This window comes from Manis javanica, chromosome 10 (assembly GCF_040802235.1).
Source record: "Manis javanica isolate MJ-LG chromosome 10, MJ_LKY, whole genome shotgun sequence".
Lineage (NCBI taxonomy): Eukaryota > Metazoa > Chordata > Mammalia > Pholidota > Manidae > Manis > Manis javanica.
In genome coordinates this window covers 54,816,360-54,837,410 of record NC_133165.1, presented here as the reverse complement: position 1 = coordinate 54,837,410, position 21,051 = coordinate 54,816,360, and the positions used below count along the sequence as shown (strand labels likewise).

The following is a 21,051-nucleotide window of genomic DNA, read 5'->3' as shown; positions in this document are numbered from 1 at the left end:
CAAAAATGACAGTGGAAAATGCAGCTACTAGATTGGGATCCCTCAATGCCTAATTGGATCCTGGGCTGTCAGGGGCCAAGTGGGCAGAACTTAATCACCAGACACAAGAGGGGCATGATTGCCAACAGCAGAGTCAAAATAGTAATCAGTATAGTCTGAACCCCAGAGACTTAGGGTGCAGGCTAGTTGATCACAGTGTAACTAGAAAAACAGCTGGGCAGTCTACTGAATCCCTACTTGATCTGTAGAAACAGAAGAGTGGTCAAGTGAACAGACAACAGACACTTACCTGAACCACCAAAACAGAGTCACAGCCCCTCAATCAATTCCCAGACTTGAGCCAGTTCACAGACCCAGAACAGAAACTTTGAATGAAGGGAGGCAGGGTCCCCTTGAGGAAGGGCCATACTACACTGCCAAAAATCTATACTGTTAATCTTTCTCCCAGCCTTCCCCAAAGGGACCTACCAGCTTTTACCAGGGTGACTGTGCATGTGGGAAAAGGAATCATCAGACCTTTGGGGGACTACTAGACACTGGCTCTGACTGATACTAAATCCTGGGAACCCAGGACCTCACTGTGGTCCACAGTCAGGGTAGTATGGAGGGCAGGAGTTTCAGTTCACATCCCTTTCAAAATGGGTCCTGTGGATCCCTGAGCCCACCCTGTGGTCATTTCCCCCTTGCCACAGTACATCATTGGAATAGACACACTCAGGAGTGGGCAGAATCCCTAAAAACATTTGCTGTTTATCTGGAACTCAAATGGAACTGGGCATCCTGTATTTTTATTTGCCGACTATGGCAACCCCACCTGAAGGAAATTCCAGGTGGGAAAAAGTGCCTCGTGACCAAAGGCTTAGAGAGCAGGAGAGTGAAGTTTTGCTAGGAAGATTGTGACCCCGAGCTGGACCTCGGCTAGTAAAAATCAAGGACCAAAAGGTATGAAATTCAGTGGAGTGAGAGGCTTGGGAATGCTTTGGAAATTGCACTTTTTAAAAAGACCAGTTTGTTACTAGCCTAAACAACCAAACCACACCAAACCCTTGCAGTCTGTCCTCAGGTGATTAATTTCTAGAAAGTTCCCTTTATTAGGTCTGGTGATTATAAAACAATTTGTCTGAAAGTGATGATTTTAACTGTGCACTGACAGATTGGAATATGCACATGAAAGGATTTTAATTCTTTGAGCTGATCGAAGTAGTGGCCTTTGAGAATTTGCTGCTTTGACTATGTGCCAAGGGCAGGAATAGTTTAAAATGCTTCAAGTAGCTTGCATTGGTTGCTTTAAGGGAAGACTAATAACGAGGTAGTTTGATGCTATATATTGGAAGATCTGAAAATGTACATCTCTTCTGTTACAGCAACTCCACATGGAGCAATTTATCCTAGAACAAAAATCAGCTAATGGCATAAAGATGCATATAGGAGGATGTTACGGCAATGATGATTATAGGTAAAAAACTGGAAATCACCTGCATGCTTATTAAAAGGGAACTGAATAGTGCTGAAACATGCATACAATGAAAAGTTAGGGTGCCATTAAAAGGATTATGTGGGTTTTTTTCCTTTGAACATAGAAAAAATGTTCTGTCTGTTGTTAAATGAAAAAAAAAATTATAAAACTAGATCTAGTGCAGTCCTTGTTTTGTCTAAAAAGAAAAAGTACACACTAGTGGCAGAAGACAATGACGGAAACTCACAACCACGGTTTCCGTGTTTTAGGAGTGGCCGTTGAAGGTAGCTTTGGTCTTTGTTCTGCTATTGCTCATCTGTACTTTAAGTCCTGCGGTAAATACGGCTTTCTTAAACAACCAGACTATGTTGAAAAAAATCGTACGAAGTTGCCAGGGCTTCGTGTGAAGTGTGAAGATACAGACCTTGTTTTTCTCGCAGCCCTCCACCCTGGGGACCTGAGGCACTGGCGGGAGACTCTAAAAGGCTGCACAGAGACGCGCCGAGAACAGCTGGGCTTATTGCAGAAGCTCGCTGCCCTCCCTCGATGGAGCACTAACATCTTCACCCCTAGAATGCACTCAGAGTTTCATGATTCCCTTATGGACTGTCTTGCTCTTGCTTTGTCCCCGTCCCACTCCTCTGTCCGCCCTCCCCGCTATCATTATGGTTACAGCCTTGGGAAGGCCCATCATGCTGACCCCGCAGACTCAGGACAGCGTCGCTTTCCTGCTGGTTTGATCACCCAGTTTGTGTTACTCTTCTCTTCCTCCCTCCCTGTCACTTATCAAAGCATCTCCTAGCTTATTACCCCTTGCATACTGATCAAGAGAGCTCAGAGGGGCAGCATTTTCTGGGTTGAGCTCCCTCATCCCTTCCAAACCCAAAAACCAGTGGTCTCCATCCTTGCTGCATCTTAGAATCACCTGGGGAAGCTTCTCACAAAATATCATGCCAGAGCCCTACTCCCAGAGATTGTGATGTATTTGATTCGCAGAAGAGAGTTTTAAACTCCTCCCCCGGGTGATTCTAATGAGCGGCCAGCACTGGGAAGTCCCGCCTTAGTCCCTGTGATCCACGTGGCACGGGTGGGTCTATCAGGAGCGGAGTCAGGTGAGGTACGCCTGCTTTCTCAGAGGAGCCCCACTGGCCTACGGTTTGTGCCCCCATGGCCCTAATTGCAGGCCCACTGCCTCAAATTAACCCTAGAGTTGAAAAGGTTGCTCTTGCTAAGGCTATTGCCAGAGTGGAAGGCTGAGTGCAGCAGGAAATTCCCTTGACTTGTTCCTGTCTTGAATGATGTGTACTTCCCCCCCTAAATGCACAGAGCTGCACCCTGTGGTGTCCCTCTCCTGCTGCCACTCAGAAGCATATCAGGGAAGCTGACAAGGATCCATCCTGCTCTCCCGGAGCGCTCACCGCACTGTCAGGTTGACCCAAGACTTCTTCCTCTCCTCAACTTCAGGGCCTCATCATCTCTTGCCTGGAGGAGTACAATCCTTCTTTTGTCTAAAAAGCCTCTGAACCAGTCTCCCTCCGATCCTTGCCCCACCCAATCCACTTCCCACTGCCACCGCTATCTGGATCCTTCCAGATGCTCTTCTCCCTGACTATGTCATTCCCCTGCATAAGAACCTTCAACAGCTCTTCACTGCCTGGCTTACAACACTGTCAGTAAGAAGAATCATTATGAAATTTTTTTTAATGGTTACATATTTTTTGAGTTCCTACTATGTGCCAGGCACTAAGCTAAGCATGTTACATGCACAGTCTCATTATTCAAAACATTTTCTTATGGAATTTCTCAAACCTACAGAAAAAGAAAAAACAGGCTCCTGCTCTCTTCTCAATTCCAAAATCCAAAGAGCTCTGAAATACAGAAGTTTATCATATATTTGGTGCTAAACATATTTGGTAGCAAAACCTGACCCAAATAAGCACGAAATTATGTCTTTATTTAATCTACTTAGTGTGAATGTTCAAATGTATCATGGTAGAAATATAAATGTGTTTTATTATAAAGTACAGTTCAGACTCCCATTAGAGGTGTGATGTAACATACAGTGCGTGCACTTGAATTCCTTTCTAGTATCTGGAAACGTCTGAATTCAAAAACACAGGATGTTTAAATTCTATATACCTAAACAATGAGCACCTATGGATTCAAAAAATGTTAGCATTTAAGCATCTTTGCTTTTCCATCCATCCATAGATACAGATGATATATAGATGATACAAATATAGATATGATGCCAATATAGATATAAGCGATATAGATATGGACTAGATATAGATACTGTGGCAGCCCCACAAAAATACATCCACTTTAAACCCCTAGAACCTGAGAATGTTACCTTATATAGAAAAGAGACCTTTGCAGATTTAATTACGGATCTTAAGGTAAGGAGATTATCCTTAATTATCAGGTAGGTGCTAAATCCAATGACACACAGACAGAAGAGAGGAGGTGACGTGCAAATGGAGGCAGAGATTAGGGTGATGTGGCCACAAGCCAAGGAAAGCGGGGAGCATCAGAAGTGGAAGAGGCGAGCAAGGGTTCTCTTCTAGAGCCTCCATGTGGACTGTGGCTCTGCCAACATCTTGATTTCAGACTTCAGGCCTCCAGCACAGAGAGAGAATTCTGCTGTTTTACACTACCCAGTTGGTGGTGATTCATTGTGGCAGCCCCAGGAAATGAACACAGATTTAAAAGCTGATAGAGATATTGACATAGCTGTCCCACATAGGATGAACTATTTAAAAGTACTTCAGCCCTCATGATACTTCACTCCTCAGTCCTTTTGTGTATGTGTGTCATGTAACCCTGCCAGAGCCCTGTGAGACAGACAGAGATACATGTGTAAATATATGGAGTTACAGAGATACACTTTTTTAAACCAAATCATACAGCCATCACCACATGTCAGTTTTAAAACATTCCCTCATCCTACTATGGCCCCTGATGCACATTTCCTGATAGTTCCTGTCTGCAAGCAACCACTGATCTAATTTCTGTCCATAGCTTTGCCTTTCTGAATATTTCATATAAACAGACCCTACAATATGTGGTCTCTTCTGTCTGGCTTCTTTTTCTGAACATGATATTTTTTAGGTTTCATCCATGTCGTAGCATGTATCTATAGAGAGTTCCTGTTTAATGCTGACTAGTATTCCATTGTAAGGCATATCACATTTTGTCTATCCATTTATCAGCTGATGGACATTTAGATTGTTTCCAATTTTTGTCTAGCCCATCAAATTTTAACCTGGGGCTGGTGGACAGACTTCACAGCTCCTGCCAGCTCCTGGACGGGACATACAAAATGTGTGTTTTCTCTTTCTGCCCAGGGTAACAAGACAGAAAATGGTGCAAGATATACTTTTTGTGCCCATTACAGAGGGCAGGAAATGGAGCCACATAGAAAGGATGCCCAGATCCATTTCTTGCCACACCCAGAGTCAGGGTCCAAGCGAGAGGACTGCACCTGACTTAACACAGGGTGTTCAAGCAAGCATTCCTGCAAGAGAATTTGGGGCCGTCGGTATCCCCAGGAGGAGGAAGAGGCCAAGGACAGACAGCAGCCCCATGACTTTGAAAGGTAGAGGTTATCCCCAGGATTCTTGGCAGGGAAACTTTAGGAAACCAGGAAACTTGGCTTCCTAGCCATGCTCGAGCAGTGAGCACACCTCACTGATGGTGGGAGCTGCCCCCATCCTGAGGTCTGACGCTTGGACCTTCCTGCCGCATGGTGATGGCATCTGCCAGAGTCAGCCAATGAGATGGCGGGCTGGGAGGCTGCCTTCTCAGCAGGGATGCCTGTGTTTGTCTGAGCAAGATGACACAGGCAGATGTCACTAGAGGGTCAGCTGCACCAAGGCAGGAGCTGGCTGGGGAGCTAACGAGCTCATAAATTGGAGAGGAATTAGACTATCAGATGGCAAAGGCAGGACACAACACAGCCACCCACTGGAGTCTTCGCCATAACTCAGGGAAAGCATAATATTGTCCCCAGGAAGAGGTCATCTGAAGAGCAAATCAAATCAGATCCTCATTTAGACGGGGAATTTATGGCTCTATTAGCAAAGTGCCCCACTAGGCTGGGCCAGGGAGCTGGGAGAAGAGGCTGCCTTGTCTGTCTTTCAACCTGCAAAGAAGGCTTGGTGAAGAGACCCTTCTGGCACTTGCAAGGGGAAGGCAGTCTGTGAAGTGCCTCAGACATCCTGTTGGGGGCAGGAAGGAGAAGGCAGGGCAAGCAGATTCTGCCGGTCGCCTCCCAATATAAGCAGAGAAAAGAGTTGGTTTCTATAAACGAAATCTGAACAATTCCATTTAGGTCTGACATTTAAAAAAAAATTTTTTTAGCATCTTCTGTAGCACATCTTTCAGCTTAGCCACTGTAGTCAGCACCAAGATTCATTCAATGATAATAAATGAGCACTTACTATGTAGCAGGTGCCATGCCATGTACTGGACACAAGGTGTGAACAAAACAAGCACGATCCTCAGTCTCTTGGAGTTTACAGTCTCCTGGGGGCAGACAGACATTAGAAAGAAAGAATTCACAAATAAATGCATAGATTGTGATAAGTTTGGGCAAAGAACTTTAGATTGTTTCCAATTTTTGGAATCAGTACAGTGTGACTCCCAGAGACTTAGGGTGTTGGCTAGCTGATCACGGTGTAACTGGAAAAACAGATGGGCAGTCTACTAAACCCCTACATGATCTGTAGAAACAGAGTTTTATGTCAAGTGAATAGAAATCCAACTTGGACCATCCAAACAGAGAGTCACAGCCCATCAATCAATTCCCAGACTTGAGCCAGTTTCCTGATTCAGAAACCTTTGACTGTAAGGGAGGCAGGGTCCCCTTAAGGAAGGGCCATGCTACACTGCTAAAAATATATGCGTGACCACCTTCCAAAGGCCCCACCTCCTAAAACCACAGCATTGGGGGTTAAGATCTCAACATATCAACTGGGGGAAGGAACCCAAACATTCAGTCAGTAGCAATGTGTGTAGGGGGGTCTCATTGTTATTTTAGTTTGCATTATCCTGACAGATGATACCGAACATCTTTTCATCTGCTTATTTTTCATCTGTATATCTTCTCTGGGGAGGTATCTGTTCAAGTCTCTTGCCCATGTTTAAATTGGGTTGTTTGTTTTCTCATTGTTGAATTTGAAGAATTCTTTCTATATTTTGGGTGCCTTTATCAGATATGTATTTCACAATCATTTTCTCCAAGTTGATGGCTTGTTGATGCTCATTTTAGGTAGAAGCTAAGTTTACAAAAAGTGGGTCTATTTAAAGAAAAAATATTATGAAAATGTAGGAACTCCCTATGAAAAACTAAGTACAAATGGAAGCTGGGTATAGCAGAAATCTTGAAGGCAGTAAACAGATGAAAATAATTCAGGAAACACTTCTTTAGGCTGAAGTTTTTCTGTCTGTCTCTCTCACACACACACACATAGACACATCTCTTGTCACACAGAATGAGTCAAATTCCACCTCACAGAAATGGTCCTGTCTCAGCAGGTAACATTTCAGATGTGGTTTACAGAGCACAGGTGGAGTATGGATTATTATTCCAGCAGCTTGTACATCTGGGGAGTTCATTATTCCAAGTCTGGAAGAACCAATTTTTACCAAGGAGCACATGCAATACACACACACACACCATAAATTTCAAACCCACTTCCAGGTGGAAAGTAAGGAAACTGGGAGCTTCATTCAAAAATGCAATGATTTAGTTTAACTGAACTCTCACTCCTGCACAAAGCGTACTGCACAGGTCTCTGAGCTCCTGCGTTTTCATACCATCTTCCCCCTTATGAATTCACAGAGCCAAGTAAGGCACATTCCTTGGACTTCCAGAAATCCTGAGAGTTTCTGAATCACAGCAAGAGAAATGGCCTGAGCTACAGCTGGAGACAGATAGGAGGTGGGTGTATCCAGTGACCAGGGAGCAGGCAAGCGGCCTGACTGTGGAGGGGGCAGCGGATCGGGGGCCAGTGACATGAGGCAGGATCGGTTGTGTTGGGCCCTGAATGCCACATTAAGGATTTTGAGAATGAAGATCATCAAAGGGGTGATTCCAGGGATGACCTGGTAACATTTGACTTTCAGAATAAAAACAGAAGCAGGGAATGGGGCGGGGGGAGTTCTTTGCATGGGGTTTGTCACATAGGACAGATTTGCACAGCACTTTTAGTCACATAACAGTCTAACTGGAAAAGGAATTCCCTGAACACACATCTCCCTGCCCTCTGATCTGTGCTGGCTGAGGGAGGGGATACAAGGTGTGGAGAGATATCTTTATGCTGTTTCTCTCCTGCTGAAACTGGAGATCTTACCCCATTTGGTGCTGGGGACCCCTTTGGCAATCCTACAAGCCTCTCTCAGAATAATGTTTTCATACCTATCATAAAATACATAGGATTATGGAGAAACCCAATTATTTTGAAATGCGATTCCCAAACTATTTAAAAATTTTGATATAATAACATATGGGCTCCCTCATTAACATGTTAAAGAACATGATTTAGCAATGGGTTGAGTAACAATGGGGATTTCTAAGTACTGCTGAACATAAATGATATTTTGAAATAACTGTAACACCTGATGTGACGAGGAAATACGATCTATCAGTAACCAAGTTCCGGGCAGATAAACAGTACGGGGATAGCACCGGGCTCGGTCGGCCACCATACTGGTTTGCTGGGGCTGCCCCAATGAAGGATCGCACACTAAGCAGCGTGAACAATTGAAATTTTCTTTCTCTCCATTCGGGAGACTGTGAATCTGAGACCAAGGTTTTGGCTGGGCTTCCACTCAATGTGCTAGAAAGTCACCAACATGGTATAATAATCAACACCTACATCCCACAAACAGGAAGGAGAGGTGGGAAGTGTGTTTGTAAGAAAACAGGTGCAGACCAGAAATAAAGTCTTCAGCTCTGTTATGGGGTCTCGCTCTTTCCTCCCTGGCCTACAAAGCATCTCTCTCACTTCTTGTCCACCAACCAGCAGAAGGCAACTCAAGAGACCCGATTTTCTAACACCCAAGCTGCCATCCTCAGGAATAAGGGATGAGTGAATAAGGAAGAGGCATGCTAGGAATATCCAGATGAGGCCCTCAGGGAAGTGGGAAGATAGCCTGGGGATCTAAACTGCCCTCCACAGGTGCCACATCTGGTTTCCCCAGGATAAGAGGGAGGAGTGAGACCTCCACTGGCTTCTGTGCAACACAGTCTGCTTTTGACAGATGCCCCAGGACCCCCAGGGACTGCTTAAGCTGTGCTTGTCAGCTAACAACTTTCCCAAGCTTCAGCAGAGGAACAGAGCTTGGAAGATGAACTTTGCACAAAGCTGGTGGCTGACAGACCACTAAACAAACAGAAGACCCTCAAAGGAGATCCTGACTCACAGGCGGATCCCAGAGGCTTCGGGACACCTGGGACCACTCGACAAAGATCTGGCTTATTTATGCCAGGATACTTTTGAATCCCCCCTGCTCCGCATGCCCCGCGGCCTCTCTCCCACACAGACACTGCCTCACAGTCTGCAGGGCTCCAGGGGAAACTGAGGACGACAGATTGAGGCGTGTGTCCTTCTGAACGGATGATCCTTTCACACTGCTGCCTCCCCCCACCCACCACTAAACTGCCACTCCGAACACATCAGAAGGGTGGCCATGAATGACCCAGACTCCAGACCCCAAGGGGCACCATGGACAAAGCCCACCTTCTAAGTACTTAGAGGAGAGTAGGGAGGATTTGACATCTGCAGGTCACTGTTTCTAGGTGCAGGGGAGGCAGGAAAGGCCTGGTTTTTAAAAAGGGTGTGTCGCTTTTTAATGGCTGCAAGATAAGCAGTGTGCAGGTCAGCGTAGTAGAGAAAAATCAGTGTGGCCCATCTGTCAATGAGTGGCTTTCCTCTTTGGGGGATCCTACTTTCCATGTGACTGCTTTCTTGAAGGTGCCACTTTGTGCAGACACACACACACACACACTCACTCACTCAGAACCATTAGCAGTAAACTTCACTCTGGAGATTTATGCAGCTACTGGCAGACAGCAGGGGCTGTCCAGGAATTGAGGAGAGTAGACTGCAGGCTGACCCTGCCCCTCCCTGGGTCATCTCCTCCCACCCAGCGGTTGCCATAGCAAACTCTGCTCAGCAAAGTGGTAAAGGAAGAGAGAATTGGGCGTGGATCAGCTCTTTTCTGTAGCTGTGCAAGGTGCCCAGATAAAGAACAGGAAATAAGGGTGCCACAACCGAGGCGGCAGAAAATCTATTTCAGCCAGGAGCTCTTGGTCAAGGCATAAACCTCAGTCGGACTTTTCACAGACTTGGGGTTTCCTGGCAGTTTGTTTATATTCACTACATAAATGAGGCATTTGGACACAGTCAAGGATTGAATTGTGTCTCCCCCACCACCAAATTCATATGTTGAACTCTGATCCCCAGGACCTCAGAATGAGGCTGTATTTGAAGATGGGACCTTTAAAGAGGAGATTAAGGTAAAATGAGGTCATTAGAGTGGGTCCTAACCTGACTGGTGTCCTTTTAAGAGGAGATAAGGGTGCACACGGAGGGACTATGCAGGGACACAGCTCCCTACAAGCCAAGGAGAGAGGCCTCAGAGAAAGTGACCCCACCAACACCTCCATCTTGGATTTCTGCCCTCCATAATTGTGAGAAAATAAAATTCCACTGGTTAAGCCACTCAAGTCTGTGGTAATGTGTTCTGGAAGTCCTAGCAGACTCCTGCAGGTGCCCCACAATGAAGGGCATGAATACACCCTAGGAACTGTGCACTCAGTGGAGTCCCAGGCCAGGTGGCATCCAACTATCACCTGGGAATCTCCAGTCAATTTTGTAATTTCTAAATTTTAGGGTCAGGGAGTAAAGCCCCATTCCCCCACGCTAGTTTCAACTTTGAAACTCAGTGGGAATCTAATATTTGTCTTCGAGATGTGCACGCCCATCCTGAATCCTCCTCCACATACATCCCCCGAGACACCTCACATGCAGGGATAAAGGACCAGGGAAAGGAAAGGAGCCAGGCGGAAGCAGCCCTTGGTGCATATCACACTGAGCTGTCGTGGCTCTGACCACGTGACCTGTCCGTTCTCTCAGGAAACCTGGGAGACCCTAAGGGACAGCCGGGGTTGTCCGCATCATACAGATGAGAACCCTAAAGCTCTGATGAGAAATTAGAAATTTTCTTTCTCTCCAGGTGAAGACTTTGTTTTCTGGCCCCTGAACGTGGGCGTACTCGGGTGCTTACATAAATCTTTGGTGTGAAGGAGTGTGTGTGAATATGCCAAAAAAGTCACCTAACCAGTGTCTCCATGTCCAGCCTTGTCCCCTCCAGGCTTCCTTCCACATTGCATCCGGAGGACATTCTGTAGGTTGTATCTGCTCTTACCACTCCCATATTAAAGCCTCCCAGGGATCCACCTGCTCCAAGATAAGTCTGAAATGCCCGCATGACTTAGAAGGCCCTGAGACACCTGACCCCAGCCCTCTGCCAGGGCCCCCTTTCCTTCCAGCAGCACTGAACTGCTCTCTTTCCCCTCGCCTTTCCTCTGGAAACATTCTTCTCCTTTCTCCACATTTTACTCAGCAACTCAGGCTCAGCTTAGGTAAACCTTCTTCCAGGAAGCCCTCCTCAGCCTCACAAGCTGGCTTCAATGTCCCTCTGCAGACCCACTGAGGTCTCTGCTTCCCTGCCTCTCACACTGTGTTGGTTTCCTCATCAGAGTGTAACTCCGACAAGGAAAATACCTGTCTTGTTCTCAGTTATATCCCAGGGTTGAATACAGTGCATGGCACATAGTAGATGCTCACTGAATATTGATTGAAATGAATGTTAAACAGAAGTCAGATATATGAGCATCTGGAGCAGGAGGACAAGGTGCTTCCCTGTGTTTGGTAATTTTCATGGGAATGAACCAGGAAGAGAAATGTTTTTTAAAAAATACACCTTAACTTTAAATCAAGCAGGGGGTTGACCTCAAATCGAGTGTCAGGCAGGGGAACTAGAACTCTGGACACCAGGAGAGTAATTATTTCCCCTCCCTGGCCTTTGAATAGGAGATAGGACTTGCCTAATGGCATCCCTTTCTGCAGACTTTTCATGATCTATCAGTGAAATTCAGTAAAGGACAGAGAAGAACAGTTGTTTGGATGAACAAACTAACTGAGTCACTCCTGGGAAACTGTCTGGCAAACCGTAGTGCTCCAAGATAAAAGTGGAGTGTTCCCACTCACAACCTGTGCTCCAAAACTTAAACATGTGCACATGTTGCTGCAAAGAAGACTGGGAAATGCAGTCTTTGTACTAGGCTATTCTACAAAAAAACAACTTTACTCTGGAAGAAAGGAAGATTGGATGACTGGTGGTCCTTTGCTCAGCATCCTCCTGTATCCACGGCAATCCCTCTTACTGACACAGCCTGACTCTATGTCAGAGTTCAGAGAAGCCCCAGGCTTGAGTGATAGCAGCAAGAAGTCACTATGTTTCCTTCCAAGACTTCTAGGACCCGCTGGGACATGACACGTGCCATCAGATGGGAAAACTGGGAAACTAAACATTTCTTCAAAGCCCTGTGACCCCTTTGCATCACCTCTCCTCCTCCCTTTCTCTTTTACTGCATTATTTGCAACTTGAGAGGCATCAGGTCTAATAAAAAAAATCACTAACTTTGGACCAGAAGACCAGGGTTTGCTAGCTGTGTGGCCTTAAAGCATTTAACCTATCTGGGCCTCATTTTCTCATCTGTAAAATGGGGATTCTACAATTGCATAGATTTAAAGACTGAATGGTCCACAGTTTGAGTCAAATAAATGGCGAAAGAAGCTACTGTTATCACAATGCTTCCCTTGGTCCCTGGGGTCACTGCAGCTGTCTTCCACATAAACACCCAGTAAGTTTATTAAAAGAGCCTCCATTCCAGGGCTTAAGCCACATGGTTTTCAGGGAATCATTATGTTAAGCCACCCAGCATAAGCAAACAGGCTATAAATAACATTTGATTCAGGGACTGTCCCACGTGGAAGGAGCCTCCATATACCCGGCCTTATCATTTTTCTGTCCGTGGCTATTTACCACCATTGTAAATAACAATAGCAATGGCTGTCATTTGTCACGTGCCTCCTCTGGGCCAGGTACTGTGCTTTTCAATTCTCACAAGAGAACCACAAGGCAAGTTCTCTCCTTCCCCTTCCATAGCTGAGGAAACTGAGTTCAGGGAGGAAACATGATTTTCCTCAAGTCTCCCAGAGCCAGCCTGGTTTTCAGATTCAACTCTAAAACAGTATTTCCCATGGATTCATTTGTTCCTTTTTATAGTTCTTCTGTAGAAAATCCCCCCAAAACCGTAAAAGTAAAAATCACCCATTATTACACCACTTTCTTCTTTTGAAGTCTATAATGAAAAAATAAGTGAAAGCCAGCCCCACCTTGCCCAGCCCTCCCCAAGAGATGACCGCTGTGAGCAAACTGCTTTTCATGCTTATGCAGTTCACCGTCTTTTAAATTGTCTTCCTCACTCTCTCTCAAACAAGCCATTTCAATCAGGCAGAGCTAAAACTGCTGTGTTAGAAAACCTGCAGGGAGAAATGGCTCCCGCACTATAGGCTGGTGCGATGGGTATCACACATTCATTCATTCATTCACTCATTCAACAAATATCAGCCAAGCTCCTCATACTTGCCAAGAACTAGTTAGACATTTGGAAGACAAAAATGAGTAAGTTTCAGGCTCTCTCTTGGAGAAGTCACCAGTATAGAGAGGAAGCCCATCACTCATTATAACACTAAATATAACAAAAATGAGGAGAAAGTCCAGGGAATGAGATGCCTGAGGTCAGAATTAGAAGATGCATTGGCTGCCCCAAGAAGGGGGTACATCATCCCAAGGAGAGTCCCCCAGAAGCGAACCCAGAGACCACTTCTGTGGAACATCATGGAAGGAGGTGGGAAAGCCACTCAGGCCTTGAATAACATCAACTGTCTGACTGCCCTTGACATTCCAAGCTGCATCAAAGCCCCTTATTCTGAAAGGAAGATAGATGTTCAACTCTTGGAGAAACTAATGAAAAAGAGAAATGCCAACACTTTAAAATCCCTCATCGGGAATATTATTTGGCAATAAAAAGAAACGAAGTCCTGAAACTCTACGATGTGGATGAACCTTGAAAATCTTCCACTAGGCAAAAGAAGGCAATCAGAAAAGATATATTGTTTGATTCCATTTATATGAAATGCCCAGAATGGGCAAATCTGTACAGACAAAAAGTAGATTAGTGGTTGTCTAGGGTCAGGGGGTGTTAGGAGGAATGAAGAGTGGCTACTAAGGGCTATTGGGTATTTTTCTGGGTGGGGGATGGAAAAACTGTTGTAGAATTGATAGTGGTGGTGGCTGCACTATTCTGTGAATATACAAAAAAACGCTGAATTGTACACTTTAAATAAATGAGCCAAATGGCATGTAAATTATGTCTCAATAAAGCTCTTAAAAAAAAGCTTATCAGAGAAGAAGAAAACAAGTATCCCCACCATTAGGAAATATTGTACTTCTGGGAAACTGTCAGAAATAAGTAGGTATTCAGGATCAGCTTTTGTTGTCATTGTGTTTTCTCATGACCTCTCTTTGGCCACAGGGAAAAAAATCTACTTTTGAACTTGGATTACCTTAACAGTCCACTGATCAGTCAACAACCCAGGTCTAGTTTTTTTCTTTCCCTATTTCATCTGGAGGTTCTGAAAGACAGTGACTTTCGAAGCCTGATCCTTGAGCGACCTCCATCAGAATCACCTGGGGTGTGCAGGTTGTAAGTGCACATTCCTGGACACCATCTAGGCCCAGTGAATCAAAATCTCAGAACATGAATCCCAAAGATCTGGACTTTGCTCTGATATGCACCAAAGTTCGAGGATTTCTGTTCTAGACTAGGATTCATGGATTGTAATATCTTCCATTGCATAAAGTTGGTCCCCAACTGTTTTCTGAGTATGAGTTGATCCTAAATAGACCCAGACTGCTGAGACCATGGAACCACATCAAGATACACGAACATGGAAGAGCCTTTGTAAAGAGATACAAAAATAAATGCAAACTGGGTGCATGACTATTGCAGATGAGGCAGGAGTGGATGACTGATCTGAATGGGCCGATGGAAGGATCCAGACAGCATGCTGAAGACAGAAAGAAGAGGGTGGCCAGCTTGCGTTTCAGATTTGGGACTGGCCAGGTTTAGGATGCCAGTCCTACATCTGATTAGCAGGGTAACCTCAGATTTAACCCCTCTAATCTCAGGGGTGGGCAGGATCACCGGAGAACATGCCATTCTGCCTCTTTCCCACCATCTGGATTTTTCTAATCTACAGAACATCCTTCCAACCTCCATGACTTTGACCTCATCACTTTCCCCTGAGATTCAATTTCATGCATACAATGACAGGTTTGATCCCGATCATCTAGAGATTCTCTCCCTGCTCTGACATTCTGTCATACAAGACCAGATGACTTTGGGAAAAGATAGGAAGCCTTCTACCATGGTTTTGACTCCCAGAATTAAAACAAGAAAGAAAATTACCAGCACTTTTCAAGATCCGTTTTACTGAGGTATGTTTTACATATGATCAAAAGTGCCTGTTTTAATAGTACCTTCTGGTGAGTTCTGACAAATACAACCTTTTTCCCCACCACAACAATCAAGATAGTTCAATTGGGACCTTGGTGTCTCCCCCAGAAGTTCCCTATGCCCCTTCCAGTCTCTCCTTAGTGTTTTCTATCACTATAGATTGTACTCGTTTTTCGTAGAATTTCATATACTGGAATCTTCCAATATGCTCTCCTTTGTAATACCCTGGAGTTCCAGCCATGTTGTGCCACGCATGCGTAGTGCCTTCCTTTTTATTGCCAGCTTTGTTCTCATTGGCCTGAGAAACAGGTGAACATCACTTCCTAGGAAGCCCCCGGCCTCTCCTGACGGAGCCAAGCCTATCATTTGCTTCCACCACTATAGCCCTTGACACAAACCTTTAAATTTTCCCAAAGCTGCCCAAGGTCCCCCTGGGAAATCCAAGGTTTGTGGGTGTTCCCACTACCCAGGATGCTGCTGCACCATTTTTAACATCCCAGCCCCTGGCTATAATCTGACGGTCAGTTTTCCATCATGTTCTAGTGGCTCCCTGCTGAAGGACTGCATTCCGAGTCCCAGCTTGTGAAGAACCAGCGAGCTTAGTCTGCTAAATGGAAAGCCCTTTTTGCACACCCAGTCTCCAGCCAGAAGGTTCCAAGCAGATGGTCCCTACCAAAAAGTGAGCTATCTCCTCTTTTCCTGTATTTATCAGTAAGGAGATGTTGAAGTTTATAGGGCAGACATACACCAAAAGTCTATAGCTGAAGACTGATCTTTATGGCCTTAGACCTACCTGCCTAGGAGGTCTCTTCAAGACATTAGCTTGAGTGTTCAGAAGGGCTACTGTTCCAGTCATCGCAGCTGTCATTTTAAATGTATTAATGTGACTGTCTGGTCTCTTTTCCCCACAGCATTGTAAGCTTCAGGGGGCAGGAACCAGTCAGTTCTGGCTCTCCTCTCCATCCTTAATGCAATGCCTACCTCAGAGCAGGTAACAAATACATGTTGACCAAACCACCGAAGGGAAAGAAAGAAGTAAAAGGATAACAGGTGGAAGGGAAGGAAGAGCAGATCACGTGATGCGGGCCCCTCCGTGACAATTGTAAAGAGGTGAAGTTAAATGAGATGAAAGATCAAGCACTCCTTTACTTACACTACCATGTGAATTGTGCACCCCAAAAATACATGTTCAAGTCCTAAGCCCTGGAATCTGTGAATATGACCTTTGAAAATAGGGTCTTTGCAGATGCTATCAAGTGATGATGTGCTCATCCTGGAGTCAGGGGACTCTAAACCCAATGATGGGTGTCCTGGTATGCGGAGAAGAGCCACAAATGGGAGACACATGCACCAGGTGGCAACAGAGGCAGAGATTGGAGTGATGCATCTACAGACCCAGGAAGTCCAAGGATCACCAAGAACCCCAGGAATGAATTAGAGCCAAGGAAGGACCTGCCTCTAGAGCCTTCAGAGAAGGCTTGGCCCCACTGACACCTGGGGTTTGGGCTTCTGGTCTCCTGAACTGTGGGAGAATACATTTCTGTTGTTTTAAGACTTTCAAGTTGGTTGCGTGGCAGCCTATAAGCTAAGACATACACCCATCACATGGCATTGCCTCTTCCCTGGGCCACTTCCCCGCAAAGGGCCGGGGCTGTGTTTTGTTCATCTCTGTAGCCCAGTGCTAGGACAGTGTGGAGCACGGCAGACGCTAAACACTGTCTCCAGTCACTGAGTGGACAGGAGGGAGGAGGGTGGTGGCTCTGTGGGACCCTCTGAGCCTCTCAGACATCAATGGTTGAGTCTTTTCCACGGGAAACCAGCTCAACAGCACCACCTCTGCACATGACCAGGTGGGATTCCTCCTCCCCAGAAAATGGACTGGACTGGAGAAACAACCCTAAGTAGCTATATACCCAGGAGGATTGTGAATTTGAAAAAAAACCCAACTTTCTTCCTTTCTGCTACTAGCCTCCCTTTCCACCACCCCCAAAAAACCCTTTGCCACAGAAATCTCACCAGCACCCTGCTCCTCTGTCCAATAAAATTCTTCATGTCGACAAAGAGCAGAATAGCTCATCAAGGACCAGGTTTGCAGGTGACTGAACCATACTGAGAATCGTGGCTCATTTTTAGAAAATAAACTCCAATTAGCAATCTCAGTTGCTTGTTTCACTTCCTTGCTGTTCATTTTTCACTTGCGCTGCTGCAGCCGCTCCCACCCTCTCAGCGGGGACTGCAAACCTGGAGGCCCTGGGGAAATGTGTGGGCTCATCGCGCTTTACCTACAGATGGTGTGTGTCCTGGAGAGGGGCTATCTGAGCACGGAGGACAAGGGATTGACACGCCGGTTACCTCTCATGTACCAGGCACCCAGGTGACCCCCATACAGATTTGTGATACGGGGGACATTGGCCCCATTTTTCAGATGAGGAGACTGAGGCTTGACGAGATCAAGCATTTTCCATCTCAGCAGATGTCACCCACTTCTCCCAGCTGCCCCAGGCAGAAGACTGGGAATCGTTCTTAACTCTCATACAATCAGCGACTAATTCTGTTCCTTCAGCACACAAATTAGGCCCCAAATCCACATGCTTCTGTCTGTCCCCACCACCACTGCCCCGGTCTCAGCCACAGTGACTCATCAAGGCATTCCTGGCTGCCAGGTGCACACCAAGGCACGTCCTCACACTTGAGATACAGGAAGAAACAAAACTGACAGAGACCCTGGCCCTCAAGGAGCCTTTGTTCTAGCAGTCTCTTGCCTAGATTACTGTTCTGTCCTCCACTTTGTTCTCCTTTTTCTCTCCTCCCACACAAACGATTCACCACAGTACAGCTAACTTTTCTAAAATAAAAATTTGATCATGCCAGTCCCTTCTTCCAACATCTGAGGAGCTCCTGCTGCTTCCAGCTCTCACTATCCTCTCCACCAAGCACTGCATATCCACTTTCCTCCATATGAGCTTTTCTTGGCTTATTTTAGAGTCTAGGGCACCCCACTCCCTCCAGCCCCCTGGCTTCCACATACAGCATTTCCTTCCCTCCTCTATATCCCATTCAGTCTTCACTTTCAGCCTAGATGTCACTTCCCCCAGGAAGCCTTCCCTGACCTTCCACCCTGCCCAGACTGCACTAGGGGCTTCTGCAAAGTGACCTCCTAGCATCGAGCCTTCCCATATCCTGGCAGGGGTCACACCTTGTTACTGATGTCTTTGTCCCTAGATTGTACCCTTTGGGGACAAGGGTAGTGTCTGCCCTGCTTGTCATTGTATCCACAGCACCAAAGGTATCTCTCAGTATTTGTGGAGTAAGTGCATGAATGAATGAATGTTGAAGAAGTAACAGATCTCAGTTGCATTGCCAGCAAGTGGCAGAAATGGGATTTGAACTCCAAACCTCCTACTCTTAATCACCATAACCCACTGTGAGGGATGTGGTCAGACGCAAGTAAAGTGAGCTTTGGGAAGAACATACCATTGCTTGTCACATGTCTTCTGAGTCAAAAGCAGAGACTGAAGCTGAGGAGATAGGGAAGGCACATGAGACATGGTGTGAGCGCTTTGTCATCCTAGGTCTCAGGAGTGACCGACTCCATGCCTGGTTATCAAGGGGATGGCAGAAACAGACAATATCCAAATGAGGGTGGGTTTTTGACATTGTCTTATCTTTCAGCCCCATTAGAATGATGAAACTGAGGCTCAGGTCGGGGAGGGACTCATGGTAAGAGGCAAATTTATCTCTAGAAGCCCAGGTTTCTTGATGCCAGATCTCATGCGTGTATCATGATGGAGGAGGTCTGAATGCTTAACTATCATGAAGTGGTTCAAAACCCCTTCAGTCCTGGATTTGCTCCTATGCATCAGAGCTGTGGTTTATTTCTTGATGGAAAATTCCTTTCCAGAAAGAAAGATGAACATTGGTGCAACAAGCATGTGACACAGGAACAAATGTGGGTCATTTCAAGAAAACCAACTGGCTTTCTCTGAGTCATATCTCCCAGCAGGGAGGAGAAAGGAAACACAACCTACTTGTGGGGCTGCTTAGGTCCACCTGCACAGGGAGGAAATGAGGAGGTAGGGGCTTGTGGGCAGACTGAGTCAGCGCCATAAGCTCACTGTGTGCCAGGCGTGCTAAGCGTATCACATGCCTCATTCTATTATGTTCTCACAACAGCCCAGTTGGATATGTGGCTAAAGTCAACCAACTAATAGGTGTTGAGTTGGGACTCAAATCTTGACTTCAAACCTGAGGAAAGGGTCATGGGAGGAAAACATATTCCTGAACAATATTATGTTGATTCTTGGTCACCAGCATTTTTGGCCAACAACTGGATGACCACTCATCAGATACTGCCTGATTTTAAAGTGTGTCATGTTCCCTATCCAAGGGAAGCCCCCAGATGAAATATGAATGGCCTCCAATGTCCCTTAGAGGACCCTGCTACCTGAAAATGTCCAAGGATCATGAGTACCGAAAGAAGTACTGACTTTACATACTCTAGAATGTTCTCATCCATCGATAACAATGAGAATAACTACTGAGTGTCTAACATGTGCCAAGCACTATGCTTTCCATAGAAGACCCCAAATTGTATATGGCTGACCCTGGGAGATCATCATTATCTCCACCTTCATTTTATCTAAAGCACCTTCAGGTAGAAGAGAGGTCAGGTAATATGTCCTTAGTCAGAAAGATGGTTAGGGTTAGGATTCAAGCTTAGGTCTGCCTGTTTCCAAAGCCCTTAACCATGAGAGGATGCTAAGCTACCACCACACTACCACCCGCCAAATGGTAACATCTGGGAAAAATACAGTGGGTTTGAGGTCCAGCGTCCTGCCTCTGGGTCTTTGCTTCATCCCTCAGAAAGCACCTGCCTCCCACGGTGATCTGTAGGCAAAACTGGACAACTTCAGAACACAATGGAGGTTTATAGGCTCTTTCGCTCTGCATTGAATTATTATGCATTGTCCTTGGAGAGAAAGAAGGAGGAAAAAGCAATTTGTTGCTAAGCCCCCAGCTGGAGAAAGACATAATTTGAAATGGAATTGTTTTTTTGGGGTGGGGGGAGCAGAGTTCACCCCCCTTCCTCAGGCTGAGACCTCTCACTTTAATTTGCATCAATGTAGATTCCTGAGAAGCAACTATGCAGCCACTAATAACACTTCTGACTCTAGTCCTGGAGTGAACTCACCATTGCTCAAGTCCTCCTAGGTCCTTCACCTCTGAGCTTCATCCCTCCCACTCATCCCCAGAATCTCTGGTAGGATTAAAATTGTAGGGATAGTAAAATTCAACAACTGCTCCAGTGACATCTAAAAGCCAACCACCAGCTCATTTCTCCTGCGGCACTTCCCTGCCCAGACATTACAAATAAGAAGACTGAGGTGCTTAGAGTTCCTTGCAGCAACTAGTTCTTGGTGGCAAACTAGGCTAGGGAGCTAGACCGTTAAGCTGGGGCCCTTCACATTAAGTGATGTAAGCCTTCCTCAGTTTCCTCATTTGTAAAATGGGGACAGTAATGGTGGCCTTCTCAACAGACCGTGGTGGGGATTAAAAGAGCTGGTGCATTTAAAGCCCTTACGCAGAGGCTGGCACAAGATATTTATTCTATACCCAGCAATGTAGAACTAGTACCACCCACCTTCAGGTGGCTTAGTGGTTAAGGACCTGGGCTCTGGAGATAGACAGGCCTAGGTTCAAATCCCAGGGTTCCATTTCTCTAGCTGTATATCACTGGGCAAGATTTTAACCTCTCTGAGTTTGTTTCATCTGTAAAATGTGGGGAGCCTGGGAGAAGAGAGGTGATAGTCACACCTCAAAGGGTTGTTGTAAGAACAAAATGAGTGAATACAGCAGCCATGGGGTGTTTGTATCCACACAGTCAGCACAGGCTATCCTAACAAGGGCCACAGACAGGGGGGTTAAACAGAGAACTTTC

General features: G+C 45.8%; 1 long non-coding RNA gene across 2 annotated transcripts in view; it reads right to left on the bottom strand.

The window, feature by feature from the left end:
* The window catches only part of LOC108383248 (uncharacterized), a 274,618-nt gene that overhangs the window by 153,936 nt on the left and 99,631 nt on the right, over nucleotides 1-21,051 (bottom strand). For both annotated transcript variants that reach the window (XR_001849739.3, XR_012122305.1), the window contains exon 2: nucleotides 5,899-5,983. This is a non-coding gene — a long non-coding RNA (uncharacterized lncRNA). The remainder of the gene's footprint in view (nucleotides 1-5,898; nucleotides 5,984-21,051) is intronic.